The sequence below is a fragment of the Macaca nemestrina genome, chromosome 9 (genome assembly GCF_043159975.1).
Source record: "Macaca nemestrina isolate mMacNem1 chromosome 9, mMacNem.hap1, whole genome shotgun sequence".
Taxonomy (NCBI): Eukaryota; Metazoa; Chordata; class Mammalia; order Primates; family Cercopithecidae; genus Macaca; species Macaca nemestrina.
In genome coordinates, this window is record NC_092133.1 from 47,922,893 (window position 1) to 47,938,059 (window position 15,167).

The following is a 15,167-nucleotide window of genomic DNA, read 5'->3' on the forward strand; positions in this document are numbered from 1 at the left end:
TTTTTTTGTTTTGCTTTTTATTTTTGATGACTAAACTGTTAAAATGAAGCTAAAAAGTCAATTTCACATTTTGCTTTAGTGATACACCTTATTAGGTATCTACTGAATTTTCTTAAGATGCAATTTTTAATATTCCATACTTGAATATTTCTTGTGGTTAATTTATTTTCTTACTGCTTCATCTTTTATACATTTTTATTTCTACATAAGACCTTTTATATTCATGTGAAAGGGATAATACAATTCTAATTTGATATCAAGTAATAATATTTTGAAAAATTACTGTCAGCAGGGTGTTGATTTTTTTTCTCAATGCGATTGGATGAAACATTTAGAAGAGGTAGAAATGTAAATTCCTATTTGAAATTTAATATCATTTTCAAGGAAATTAAATTATTCAGGTGCCTTCTATATTGGGTGAGAGATATATATATGTATGTGTTGATATATATGTGTCTATACGTATGTTGTGTGTATGTGTGTGTATGATGAAAGATAGAGACAGAGAGAATGAATATTCATTTTAAGCCTTAACTTAAAGTTCAAGGGTTATTGATTTCTCCTGGTGCAGCTCTGATAAAGATCACAACTGATAATCAATGAAATGCTTACCTATAGAATATAGTCCATTATTCATCTCACATACCTAAACTTTGGACACTTACAATGTTGATTTTAGTTTCCATAAATTTGTTCTTCCAAGAAAATGGACTGAGTGCCAATGCTATCTCAAATGACTCTAACAAGAACTCTTTCTAGTGGCACTATTTCAGGAGATGGAGATGTCTCACTCTGTGTGCATGCGTGTGTGTATATGTGTGTGTATTCAAATTCAAATCTTAAACAATAAAATTAGCTCTCCAAAGTAAGTGAACATTTTTTGATGGTCAGAATAGAGCTGGCAGACTTTAACTGGCTGAATAAAAAAAGAGGTGGTTGCTGACTTGGATGTCACTTTCCATCTGGCTACTCAATAAAACATAAAGTTCACATTGTTTGTGAATGTAGGACTGGGCTGGGAGTCCAGAGAGGTGACAGGATGACCATCATTGACTGAGGCCAGCTTTAGTCTTCCTAAATTACAACTGTGACCAACTGGTTCTCTCTCTATAAGTTTTTCAATGGCTCATAGTTCCTGTTGCATTATTTACAGCCTCATTAGTTGGACATTCAAGGCCCTCCTGTAGCCAAAACCAGTGAGGTTTTTTAGCCTGGATTCTTCTCACTTCCTGCAAACTGAACAATTCCATGTACCCATCCCTTCCCCCTGTGCTTTTTCACAGCACACTCCCTCTCTGCCTGCCCGTCTCCTCCATCACTGTCAATGGTCAAATCCTTTTCTGCTTTTTGGATCCAACTAAAAGCTGCCTTTCCATATATACTTACCTCATTACACTGAGAAGTCACCTTTTCCCTCCTCTGGAGCTTCATCTCTGCCATATGTTTTATTGTCTGCTTTGTTTCATTATAACTTGACTACTAAGCTTATTTCCACTTCTAGACTATAAGCTTTTTAAAACTAGGGTTATTTCTTAAATATCTTTCTATTTTTCTTTGACACAAAACTTAGCGCTTTACAGATAGGCACTGTATAGAACAGTGAGTACACAGCCAGTATATAATTTTCAGGACTCACTGAAGAATAAAAATGCAGAACATCTTTCAAAAATTGATAAAAAATTAAAGACCTTGACAGCACAGCATTAAATCAAGTGTAAGAACCTTGTAAGTGCAGGCCCTATGCTTTTGTACAAGTCACACATTCATGAAGCCATGTAGGGGTGGAAAGGGTACCATACCTTTCCTCTCCATCGTAAGGGTTTTGGCTGGCACACCTATATAAAAAGATAGGTTAACAAGAGAAAAGCATTGCAGATTTATCTAATTAAAGATTAAGATGACACAGGAGCCTTCTGAATGAAGTCCTAACGATACAGGGGAAAACTGCATTTTTATGCTTAGGTTTAATGAAGAATGGGCAGTCATAGAATTGTGCTTGAACAAAAGGAGTGTGCTCTACTGATAGTGGCCTGAGTGAGGAAAACTAGCAAGGCTTGTCTGGTCATTCTTCTTGGCCTCTCTGTTGTAGCATTTCTTCCTTCCAGGTATGAGGTAGGACTCCTTTGGAATGAGAATCTTAATTTCTGTATGACTGCTGTCAAACAGAAAAGCAGGGGAAGGTTAGAATACTATTGTTAGACTTTATGGATGGCTTTCAGGAAAAAAGGAGTCTGTCTCTATGACCTGCTTCGGGGAAGAGGAATTCTAGTTTCTATGGCTTGCCTCAGGGGAGAATCAGAAGCCAGAGATAGGAGGTAGGAGAAGGTCAGAGAGAAAGGACTTCTGAGGCCTTTCCTTCAGGGTGTCTTTTTCTGAGCTCCAAAAGCTAGAAGAGTGAATAATATTAGTTCCTTCTTCACATCCCCAGGTTAGCTATACTTGGTACCATTTATTTTTCAAGGCTATTAAGAGATGGCATAATAGCCCCAATGATAGATACTATCAAAAACTCAGAAGACCAAAATAAACTGTTTTACTGTAACTTTGGAATTACTTTTATCTCCCTGTTTGTTGTTGGTTTTTTAAAAATTGCTTATCTTTCTTTTACATCATATAAAACTTAATTTTTTTTTAATAGTCAAGCCAATCCACTTTTTTCTTTGTGACTTAGGCTGAGTATAGTGGCTCATGCCTGTAATCCCAGCACTTTGAGAGGCTGAAGTAGGCAGACTGTTTGAGCTCAGGAGTTTGAAACCAGCTTGGTCAACGTGGTGCAACCCTGTCTCTGCAAGAAAATAGAAAAATAGAAAAATTACCAGGTGGGGTGGCATGTGCCTATAGTCCCAGCTACTCAGGAGGCTGAGGTGGGAGGATCACTTGGGCCTGGTAGGTTGAGGCTGCAGTAAGCAGAAATCTCGCCACTGCACTCCAGTCTAGGCAACAGAGAGAGACCCTGTCTCAAAAAACAGAAGCAAAAACATCACCGCATATATAGGAAGGCTTACCTAACATTATAAAAACATTGACTTTAAGGGCTTTAAAGCAGTCTGTGAAGAAGGGGATGTTTTTCTCTATGTGTTTGCTAAATAAAACCTGCATCTAAATTTTTCTACTATAGATATCTTATACTTTATATTTTGTGAACAAGTTAAAGGTGTAAAGCAATGGTGATGCTATAAAAAAATGAAAACTCTAGCAAAGGATCATGCAAATTCTCAGAGTTCTTTTCGGTAGGGGTCTCTGTTGTAAATCCCAGTGCCTTCCCAACTGAGGAATTTCAGGAGCTGCCACAGGCTAAAAGATGAGTGGCTCTCTATCATTTCTTATCTTGTGGTGCCACTGTTTCTCCTGATTTTTCTGAATAAACACCTAAGTTTGGAGGAGGAGAAAACGGGACACACCAGGCATATAAATGCACTGCTAATAGGCAAGAGTTTTTCTTTATTGTCAAAGTTGGGTTTTATTTTTATTCCATTGTAGTTACCCATTTTGTAACTCCCAGTCATGTGGTTTGGCCCCCTCTTTGCTATTAGATGCCACATCAAACTGTGATTCTGGCTCTTTAATCCTATTTAGTCATTTCTCTTTTGTGCCTGTATTTCAGATTCCCTGATGTAAACACAGATGTTTCTATCCAGATCATAGAAAAAAAAAAAAAAAAAAAAACACACACACACACAAAAACAAGGTATTCAAAGGGCAATGCTACTAAGCATGGCATAATTGCTGTAGGTCAAACCATAATTTTGCCAGTTGCCAGCATTTTCTGTCATGTTTGGCTACTAAAAAGTACTGTTGTTTTTAAGACAGATTCTGAAAAATGAGCCAAATAACTGCCAGAGTTAATTTGTGCTGCTTTTCTCTGAGCATATTCTCTGTTACTGCTGTTAGCACTGGTATTTATGCCCAGAGGAGCATTAGTATGTAGCTGTGTGACCATTGAGGTTTACTTATATAAACTAGGTTTTCTTTTGTCCCCAAACTATGAAGCTGATGAGGACAATGATAATGATGGGCCCTGATTTATATTACTTGCTTCACTGACAAATCAGAGAGATGACAGGGGCTTTTTGGAATTGAAGCTACACACTAGATCCTGTTTACCCTCAGAAAATATTTTCTTTATCCACTTGGTAAGACACATGTGCTCATGTCATCCCTCTTGCATTAAACCTTTCCGTATTTCCCATCACTCGTAGGAGAAAGCCTGCCTAGTTCTTACCATTGTTTTCCAAGCCTACCTGCCCTGACACTACTCCAGACTCATCTCACTCTACATCTTCTCCTTTTTTATTCTCTCATCCTCCCTTGTCCAAGTCACATAGTACTCTTTCATCTCCTTAAATGCTCCATGGCCCCTCTTAATAAATAGGATTATCTCAAGAGACTCCCCTCCCTTTGAATGGGTGCATTTCCAGAGCGATCTAAGATGTGACGACACATCAAATATGCCTGCCATAGTGAAAAATAGAATCTGATACCTCTTAAAACTCTTATAAATGTCTGATTTCCCTTCCCTTCCTTGAGTTGAATGGGGGCAATAATAATATTCACCACTGAGCTTTACATTATATTTTCAATACAAATAATTGTAACGTTCACAGACTCTGAAGATTTTTGGTGATAATTTGGTTCCCACCTGACTTTCCACCTGTTAAAGAACTTGAAGGTGTTGTTCAATTTTAAAAGTACTCATCGTATGGTTTGGCCCCTTTAAACCAGAAGGGTAAATCTTTGCCAGGAAGCCCTCATTACTGGGAGGTGATTTGTAACCAAAGTCCACAACCGATGGCCCTCTATGGGGGCTTGGTAGCATCTATATACAAAGGATCAAGATGATGCGTGGGCCCTTGGCAAGTCATAGAGCTGCTTTGATGATCTCTCCTTATTCCATAATTTCCTTTCTAAAAATCCTGCTAGATTTTAGTGCTGTGTAAAGCTTCCTTATTCTTTATCTCCATTACTGGGGAGTGAGCCCCAAGTCCACTTGTGCTTTTCCCTTATTCTCTAAAACAAAAATGCTTGTATATATATCCAACATGTTGTTAAATGAATATGCTACCTATTTATATATACGTATTCTGAAAGTAAGTGATTTCCCCTTTAAAAAGTATGACTTTGTTATTGTAACTTTATACTTTCATTTGATATCAGAATGGCCTTGACTATGAAGATAATTTCATGTTGAGATCACCCCTTGACTTCTGCCTATGGGCCATACTTCAACCAAACTTTTCTGAAACTTCTGTTTAATTGCTTTACATTTTTCTCATTTTATGGTTTCTGCCTCACCTGCCACTGGACGGGATCTACATGATGATGCATCATCACCTCTGTGGTCTGATGAATCAACAAGGATTAAATGATTTTGGATTTAGAAAAATCTAAGATGTGATGTCATTTAATTTCTCTGCGTATTTTATAGCTGAAGCAACTGAGTCTCGAAGAGGCCAAAATAAGCTCATACCCAGTAAAAAACAGAGCTTAGACTAAAACTCGGGTTTCTGAATCTCTAACCTGAGTATTACCCCCTACCTGGACTCCAGTTCATAGTTTGTTTTCTAATGGCAGCTCCCCACTACAGTAAACTAAAGTGAGGGTAGTTTAGTTATATTTTCGTTCTTCCTCTCCACAAAGGCAACTTTATTGATTATTAATTCAATAGTATATAGATCTTTGTCTATATTCTAACTATATACCTTTATTTTCAATCTTTTAGAAATAAAATGTATAAACCCCTTACAAGCTTTTCCTTCTTTGATCCAATTTAAAAATCTACAGTTTCATTATTTTAAATAACTCAATCCAAAGGCACTTTATTTTTTATATTTTAATTGTATTTTATCATATTGGTAAAAGTGTAGTCAGGGAGAGAATTGGAGTTTGTTGAGTAGAATATAATGTTATGAGGAGTGTGAAAGGTTATTCATTCTATTGATGAGAGAATGGAGCCTAGATTGGTGAGGAGAGCTGCCCCACATCACCTGGAAAATTGCTAATAAAATCATCCCTGTGCCTGGGCGAGTCTGAAATTTTACTATCCTAGAATATCACCTTTGTTTTGTTCAAAATCTTCAAGATAAAATTCCCCGCAATCTTGACTAAACATATGTCCTAGTGTTTTTGCCTTTCCTATAGGATCTTCTGTGAAGATCTTGCCTAAGTTGTCATATCCTCCAAAGCAAGAGAAAGTAACTGCACAGAGATGCCCTTGTAATGACCATTTTTAATGATAGATTTGGGATGAGACCAGAAAATGTGCATTTTTAAGTTCTCAGCTGATGGTTATGTAGCTGGTCTGGGGATCATTCTTGGAGAATTACTTATCTAGGACATAAGATGAAAGTAGAAAATACATTTCAAATATTTTCAGTATTCGTATGGCTTATTAATATGAAAAGTGCCTAGGTTTCAATCCTGGTTTCACCGTTTACAGGTATATGATAGGTTGGTGCAAGAGTAATTGCAGTTTTGACTGTGAATTTTAAATCATTGTAACTAGGCTCAAACACATCTTTATTAATCAACATAGGAACCATTACAATCAACACATTTTTGCCAATGAGAAATAAGCTTGTTTATTCCTGTGGTATAAAAATCCATTTTTAGATTTGACGAACTCTTGGAAAGCGCTTTCTGCATCCTGCTGGTTATGGAAGCGTTTTCTCTGCAAAAAGTTGTCGAGATGCTTAAAGAGTGGTAGTCAGTTGATGAGAGGTCAGGTGAATATGGCAAATGTGGCAAAACTTCTTAGCCCAATTCATTCAACTTTTGAAACATTGATTGTGTGATATGTGGGCAGGCGTTGCATGGAGAAGCATTGGGCCCTTTTGGTTGATCAATGCCAGCTGCAGGCGTTGCAGTTTTCAGTGCATCTCATCGATTTACTAAGCATACTTCTCAGATGTAATGGTTATGCCAGGATTCAGAAAGCTGCAGTGGATCAGACTGGCAACAGACCACCAAAAAGTGACCATGACCTTTTTTTGGTGCAAGTTTGCTTTGGGAAGTGCTTTGGAGCTTTTTCTTGGTCCAGCCATTGAGCTGGTCATCACTGGTTGTTGGATAAAATCCACTTTTCATTTCATGTCACAAACCAATCGAGAAATGCTTCATTGTTGTTGTACAGAATAAGAGAAGACAACACTTCAAAATGACGATTTTTTCCACTCAGCTCATGAGACACCTACTTATTGATCTTTTTCACCTTTCCAATTTGCTTCAAATGCCAAATGACTGTTGAGTTTTTTGGCAATTTCTTGTGTAGTTTTAAGAGGATCAGCTTAGATGATTGCTGTTAACTAGTCGTTGTCAACTTCCAATGGCCAGCTGCTATGTTCTCCATCTTCAAGGTTCTCCTGTCCTTTGCAAATCTTCTTGAACCACCACTGCACTCTACATTCTTTAGCAGTTCCTGGGCCAGATGTGTTTTTGATGTTTCAAGTTGTCTATGCTGCTTTAGGACCAAGTTCAAACTCAAATAAGAAAATCGCTTAATTTGCTTTTTGTCTAATATCATTTCCATAGTCTAAAATAAACATAAAATAAACAGCAAGTAATAAGTCACTAGCAAAAAAGCATTAAGTAACAAGCCATTAGCAAAAAAGAAGCATAAAGTAATAAGTCGTTAGCAAAAAAGCATAAAAGGATGTATAACATAACCACATTTATTTAAGAATGTATTCTAATATCAAATGGCAATAAAACTTCAATTACATTTGCACCAAGCTAATATAATCATAGGCAAGATTCTTTACATTTATGCACAATAAAAAATGTAGTAAATCCTCCCACTATCAAGGATCATAATTAGAAGTAAACAAAATAATATGCTAGTAAAAATTTATTAAGTGTGTGCCAAGCAGTGTTCAAAATGCTGTAGATATATTAACTTATTCTCAACAAAAATTCATAAAGTAAATACTATTATAGCATCATTTCTATTTTACAGATAAGAATACTAAGGCCAAACAGATAAAGAAAACTACACTGGTAGTCAGGGTAGAGCCAGTGTCTGTAGAACTGATACTCTTAAACTCCACCCTATACTACCTCAATAAATTCTGGATACCTGAATATTAGTCCCTGCACATTGCTGTCCTTCTCATTAAATAGGCATTTACTCAGCCTGGAGATTTCAGCGATAGGTTGACTTTGTTCTTGGAGTACCTGGGTTTCCTATTCACCATATTTTTCTCTCTCAGTGCCCTTCTCCCAAACCTCAGTATTATTTTCCCTTTGTCTCACCCCTCTAGAATATGTTCTCAAAAAAATGCTCAGTAATAGCTTAAGAGCTATCACTTTAAACAAATGACAATGTCTTAGAATTACATAGGCTCAGTGAAGGGGCCTTGTTTGGAAACCCACCGCCTGTACATAAGCAGACACCATGATTTCTAAAACAATTATTAAATGACTTACAACTCAGGATCAGTGTCTTCTGCAGACATTCAGACACTGTGTTTCTGGTTCTTTTTTAAATGCCTGACTTTGACCTCCTCAAGCACAGGCTGTAATCTATAAGCAGAACCTGTTCTTGCTTAGGCTATGCTCTGTGATCTTTTACGGAATTGAACTGTTTGGACATATACAGAGTATCTGTTGTACACTTTAGCCTGAACAAATGAAAATGCCACTTTTTGGGCACAAATTATATAAAATACAACAATATTGTCTAATCAGTTTGTAGAGATCACAATTCTGGGAAGTTAAAACAATGATTTCCCTTTCCCCAGATTTTTCTTCTATAATTTACAAAAAGAGATGGGAAAGAGAAGGTGCATATTGAAACAATTTGGGGGCTCTTAGAACTTATTTTTTTGTTTGCTTTTTTGTTTTTTAAGTCTCAATGACAGACCTATTGAGCTCTTAAGCTTTGAGCTTTAATAGAGCTTTTCAAGAAGATCGTGAAACCTACATTAGAATTAAGCTTGACAAAGCTGGTACGGTTTTAATTTGAAGGGAAATATTGGGAAGAATAAATAAAGAGGCACTTTCTCACCCCATTTTCAAGTTGGTTTGCTCACAGACCATTTCGTGGTAGCAGATTCATTCTTGTTAAAGATGACACAAGGAGCAGGTAAATCTAAAAGTGGCCATTAGTTTTATGTTGTCATCTGGCATTTGCACAAATGTCTCCATATTGATCCTTTTTTTATTAAAAAAAGAAAGACAATGTGATCTCAGATTTTTGCATAATTATAGGCTAATTTAAAAAATTTATTCATCTGCACATTTCATATTGGTACTTTCACCTCCATATGTGTAAGTTTTTTCTAATTCTTGCAAATAATTAATAAGATACTCAGTTGATTATATCTGTGGTAAAGTCTTCCACTTGAGCCAATAATGAATCTCACACAGAGAAGTCCTATTTAGTCCAAGAAAAGACTAAGTCCTCGGCTAAGGGACTTAATACATTGATTCATTGTGCTGGCCTCTCCCTGAGCCTGGGTTTAGAGGGATGAGTCTCTTCAAGGACTGTAGGCAACTTTTCCTCACCATCTCCATGAAAATACTTTCTCAAAACTCTGGGGTTTCAAAAATCTAAAACAGTGTGACAAGGCACTTTAATATTCCTCTAGCCTGTTGTAGCTTTGAACCTTAAAAATCGTTCCTGTAGTAAGACTTACTTTATATCTGTGTCATTCAGATTGAGCCTTATAACAGTTCCATTCTTGTAAAATGTTTTGTAAGCAAAAGATTAGTGCATCTGGGAGTGAGTTCTTTTCCATAAGGAAAACTATTGTGTAATGAACAAATTCAGAAAGAATCCATGAGTTACTGGGAAAAATTAAGAAGGGTGGTCTTCTGAGGTCCCAGCAACATAGATTTCTTTGCTTGCTATAGAAACCCACTTCCTCATAGTTGGAGAGAACTCTGATAGAGAATCAGAAGAGGGAATGAAAAAATACTGCTAAGGCACAAAAGAAATACTAGGGCAATTTAGACAAAGAAAGCATCTTAGTGTGTACATTTTACCTGTCCTGAGAAGACACCAGTACATCAGTTTGTCAGTTTAAAAAAAGCATGAAAAAGGCGGAATTAGCATTATAGGTCCTTTTTTGTTTGTTTTTGTTTTTGGCTTGGAATAAAGTTAATCATAATTTATTTACCGATATGATTTTACCAAGGCGAACTCTTAAAGGAAAGCTTAGAATCTGGCTGTTGGGCAGCATGGGTGTCTATGAATCTGAGAATCTTGATTTTCTGACTCTTCCTAGGGTGCAGGGAAAGCAGCCCCTGGAAAGGGAAGCCCTTAGAGGCAGCATGAGCACAATGCTTCACAGCAGAACTAGGGGCCTCGTTGTGAACACTCCCTTTACCAAACCCAGTTTGAGTGTTTTCAAAGCAGTGGGGGAGAGCAAGGGAAACTCAAAACGCAAAACAGAATAAGCTGGCACCTGCCTCCTTACACACATTATTATCTCACTTAATTTTGACAGCTCCTTAAAGAAAGTTAATCATAATTTATTTACCAGTATGATTTTACCAAGGCATTTCCATTTTACTGAGGCAGTAACTAGAATCATGAAAATTAGCAATTTCCCAGCATCAGTAATGAATCTCACACAGATAACCCCTGTATAGTCCAAGAAAAGACTAAGTCCTTGGCTGAGAGACTTAATACATTGATTCATTATGCTGGCCTCTTCCTGAGCCTGGATTTGGATTTAAAACCAGGTCCAATCCAAAAATCTTTATTCTGTTAATGTATCAGGCCAATTTCCTGAAAATGGGTAATGTCAGAGGAAGAATAATAGAATAAATGTTTTAAAACCTTTTATAGATTAAAAAAAAATGTCAATTGGTGAATATGTGAAAAAATCATTACAAGTATAATGAAAAATGTTCCTTGGAAGTGCATTTCTATAAACATTTCAATTCATGGAAAAGTTCCTAATATATAATTTTGGCAGTTCTGTGTGTGTGTGTGTGTGTGTGTGTGTGTGTGTGTGTGTTTAATCATCCATCCATAGTTAATTCCGAGGTATTTAAAAGTAATTTCAAAACAGAGGAGAGAGGATTTTTTCTTTGAGTTCTAATATGATGTAATTTTATTATTTACTTTGTGTGTATATAATAAATGATAGAATATTTATGCTAAAGCCCGGAAGAATTCCAATTAAGCAGCACAATTTAGTTATTTTATAAATACACATAGAGTGTTTAACATTATTCAGTACTTTTCAAGCAACTGAATAAATACTGTTTTCCCTGTTGGCTGGAAGGGGTCCAATGGGTAAGTATTGTATTCCATGTTTGGAAAAAACTACTTAAGTGCTCTGGTTTGTTGTGCAAACAAAGATAAATCAAAGTTGCCTTGGAGGATGGATTTGCTTGTTTTATTTTTTAAAGAAATTAAATACATAAATAAATCTAACAGAAGCACAGCCAAGAAAGCAAGAAAAGACATATTAAAATTTAAGAATTTTAATTCCACAGAATTCTAAATTCTTACAAATTTTGACTTTAGGTTGGTTTTATGTGCGTTGAACTCTGTATACTTAGCATTGCTTCTTGAAATTAGGTCTTGGTGTTTGGGGCAGCGGGGCCCAAAGGAATGACAGATTTTGTTGTTATTTTTATTTTTTTTAAATTATACTTTAAGTTCTGGGGTACATGTGCAGAACGTGCAGGTTTGTTACAATGGTATAGATGTGCCATGGTGGTTTGCTGCACCCAACAACCCATCATCCACATTAGGTATTTCTCCCAATGCTATCCTTCCCCTAGCCTCCTCCTCCCCCAACAGGCCTTAGTATGTAATGTTCCTCTCCCTGTGTCCTTGTGTTCTCATTGTTCAACTCCCACTTATGAGTGAGAACATTCAGTGGTTGGTTTTCTGTTCCTGTGTTAGTTTGCTGAGAATGATGATTTCTAGCTTCATCCATGTCCCTTCAAAGGACATGAACTCATCCTTTTTATGGCTGCATAGTATTCCATGGTATATATGTGCTACATTTTCTTTATCCAGTCTATCACTAATGGGCATTTGGTTTGGTTCCAAGTCTTTGCTATTGTGAACAGTGCTGCAATAAATGTATGTGTTGTTGTTATTTTTAATTTATGTTTCAGTCTTGTCTGGATAAAAATGTGACAAAATACTCTAGGGCTAACCAATAAGTAAGTATGAAAAGTAGTTAAATACTAAACAGCAAGAAGTGATTGACTTGTTTTCAGTTAATGAATATTATTCTAAATGACATTAACTTCCTTTTTTCCTTCGTCTTCTTATCTTTTCTTTCCTTCTCTCATTCACAATAAATCAATACATTCATATGTATAAGTGTAGTCAATTGCTTTTTAAAGGTAAGACATGTATAAGCAACAGGTGATTACATTTTTTTTCATTTAAATTGGTATATTCTGCTGTGTTAAATGTGTCCAATTCATATTTTAAGTCCTTTTGGTCACCTTTCTCAACAGGTGGAAGACAGTGTGCCAGAATGTAGTAGCGAGGGTTGGCCCATCTGAAAACATGAAGAGTTCTATATGGGACATATAGAATTATTAACCTAAACCAGATTTTGTTATCGTACAGAAACACATCAAAATTAGCTTTTGTATTAGATAAGAAGTCAAACCAGTGCAAGAATATTGGAGTCTCTTCTAGAATATTGTTTTAACATTTATTTAGCCTACATTAAGGATATATTATCTCACTAATGACAGTTCGTCCAGAGAGTCTTCACTCTGTCTGACTCTCAGAATTCTAACATCTGGTTAATTAGTCTTCCTAGCACTAAACAGTTTCTACTTAAATTCGAAGCCCCCTAATATAGACAAGAGATACTCTGTTTGATTACAAAAAAAAATCAAACATGTCAGAAAAGAGATATTTTCTTTATTTTACAAGTAGTGTTTCTTCTTTATAGCCCTTGTTCGATAGCTCTGGCATCTCAAAATACATGGCTGACTTCTTTACATAGATTTTTTTGGTATAAATTTCACAACAATCTGATTATACTACACTATACCATGTGTTTGATCTCTCCTATTTAATCACTAGGTGTTTGAGATGTTCGCTTTCTGAGAATCACAGCACATGCATACATATTCTCTCTTCAGTACTGGCTTTGTCACTGCCTTAGTCTGTTTAATATTTTTGTAAAAGAATACCAGAGGCTGGGTAAATTATAAAGAAAAGAGGTTTATTTTACTCCTGGTTCTCCAGGCTGTACAAGAAGCATGATACCAGCATCTGTATCTGATGAGGGCTTCAGGCTGCTTCCCCTCATTGTGGAAGGTGCAGGGGAGCAGGCAAGTACAGCGATCACATAGTGAGAGAGGAAGCAAGAAAGACAGGAGAGGTGTCAGGCTTTTTCTTTTTCTTTTTTAGCAACCAGCTTTCACAGTAACTAATAGAAAACTCACTCACCCTTTTCCCATCCTGCCCAGGGCATTAATCCATTCATGAGGGATTCACTCCCATAACCCAAACACCTCCCATTAGGCCCCACCTCCAACACTGGGGATCAAATTTCATCATGAGTCTTAGAGAGGACAAACATCCAAACTATAGCAGTCAGCAAGCTTCATTATGTCCATGTTTCTGCATACCTCACTATTTTGGTCCAAGAACCTGTCTATATGTCTCATTCTGGTTTCACCTGGCTCATCATGCCCTGCTGCCATCCATGCCTATTAATTTGATCTCTACAGAGTTAGTTGAAGCTGGGTTTGATAAAATAAACGGAGATAGTGTTTAGGGGTGTCAGGAAAAGAAAACAGAGTCTAGGGGAGTTAGTGACCCATTAGAAGGAATAGAATGTTGGTGAAAGAGCCAGAATACAAACCAGGGAAATAAGCCACACAGCCTCAGGGGCACATAGGGACAGATCTGGAATTTTCCTGAAGCTGAGGGTCTATGCTGAAGACAGAGAATTAGAGAATGAATCACACTAGAGTAACATTGTAGCTAAAGACCTTGATATACCAGGAAAAAGTCATAACTTGAAGAGAACTGAAGTCAATGATAAATTCATAATCATTGAGAATGAAGAACTTCATCATCATTACAATTGAGGCACAGATGATATCTTTATGTGGGTTTCAAATAACTTTTTTAAAACGCTTTAAAAAATTATTCAACGTTTAACTTATAAATTAATAGAGAATATATTTTATAAAAATTATAGAAACTGAAAAGACAAATCATTGCAGTCACCTTCCAAAAATACCTAATGTCAGATGCCTATTGATAGCTATTTAAGGATTTTACTATTTATGTGCAACTGTTATATACAACTATTTTCCTGTTTATGTGAAACTTTTAACCTAATTATCTTAGTGATAACTAAGCAGCTTTGATGTTGCTGTTAATTTAATATTATATCCTTCCATGTTATTTAATATTAAAATTTTCCAAACTCTTCTTTGTTTTCTTATGCTGCCACCATCTACTTCTCTTTCTCAGTTTTTAGGATTCTTAGTTCTGTGAGACCAGGGGATAGCGTAGGTGTAGTAATAAAAAGCATTAGAATGAAAGACAACATAACCTCAATCTACTGTGTGCATCTTGAGCACCTATTGTGTGGTAGGACCTGTGTCCCCAAAATGTCCAACCCACGCAAGCAGAGGCACACCTCCTGCTAATCTGATTCTGTGCCTTTTTTTCCTGCTGTTTCCTATGAGCCTAGGAAAACCCCCCACACCTTCACACATACACTTGCTATGGCTTTAGAGCAGGAGCTAATCAGGTTATTCTTAGATAGTGGAAAATGGCATTGTCTGGGAATATCCTGGAAGAAAATGAGACTCATTTTTGTCTTTGTAATGGAAAACTTGTGGTTTGCTTTTAAGCCTACTGTACGCATTGGGTTTTCATGTGGATAAAGAAGATTTTCATAGATCTTTTCTAGTTTTGATGGGGAGAAAATTAAGTTGGGTCCTTCCTAATTTGGTTATAACTCTTACAATATTTTTATTGCAGTATATCAGAATACTGTAAAATATACAAATCTTGAAAGTACAGATCAATGAATGTTTACATATTTATATACTCAAGCAAAAAATACCAGCTCACAATATAGGACATTTCCAGTTCTTCTAAAGGCCCTCATGAGTCTCCCTGTAGTTAATCTCCTCTGCCAAAGGTATCCACTATTCTGAGTTCTACCATTACAGATTAGTATTGCCCTTTTTCAACTTCAGATGAATGGACT

General features: G+C 36.4%; 1 protein-coding gene across 2 annotated transcripts in view; it reads left to right on the forward strand.

The window, feature by feature from the left end:
- The window catches only part of LOC105481070 (protein kinase cGMP-dependent 1), a 1,243,906-nt gene that overhangs the window by 752,467 nt on the left and 476,272 nt on the right, over positions 1 to 15,167 (forward strand). The window lies entirely within an intron of this gene.